This window comes from Electrophorus electricus, chromosome 16 (genome assembly GCF_041902795.1).
Source record: "Electrophorus electricus isolate QZ-2024a chromosome 16, ASM4190279v1, whole genome shotgun sequence".
NCBI classification, from domain to species: Eukaryota; Metazoa; Chordata; class Actinopteri; order Gymnotiformes; family Gymnotidae; genus Electrophorus; species Electrophorus electricus.
The window spans coordinates 16377501-16377945 of record NC_137512.1 but is presented as its reverse complement, the minus strand read 5'-3'; positions in this window follow the sequence as shown (position 1 = coordinate 16377945).

Sequence of the window (445 nt, the reverse complement as noted above, 5' to 3'; positions counted from 1 at the left end):
ACCCTTTGTTGTTCACCTCTGTATTTGTAAATGATGAATGATAGTGCAATTAAAAAACACCACTTTAAAAATGGTTGTAATTGTATGTATCTGAAGTCATAATTAATGACCTCCATTCAGTTCCAGTGAGCTGACCTTCCTATGTCAATTGTAACAGCAAACCTCAAACTCTTTTACACTGGCATGGGGCCACTTCTTTAGAAATTTACCCCAAGTACTACTTCTGAGGTATTCCCTCTTAAAAGCAACAAGGTACTACAGTAGTGAAAGACCTGTCTGGTGAGGTTGCCCTAACTGTGTCAGTGTTCTCAGTTGTGGGTAGGAAGGAAGTGTCTTACCTGAAATGTTCGCAAAAGGCACAGTGACTCCACACTGAAGAAAGGGAAAGTGATGGAGCCAAGTGTGAAAACAAAACAGAGACCTGGTAAGACACAGGGAGATACAA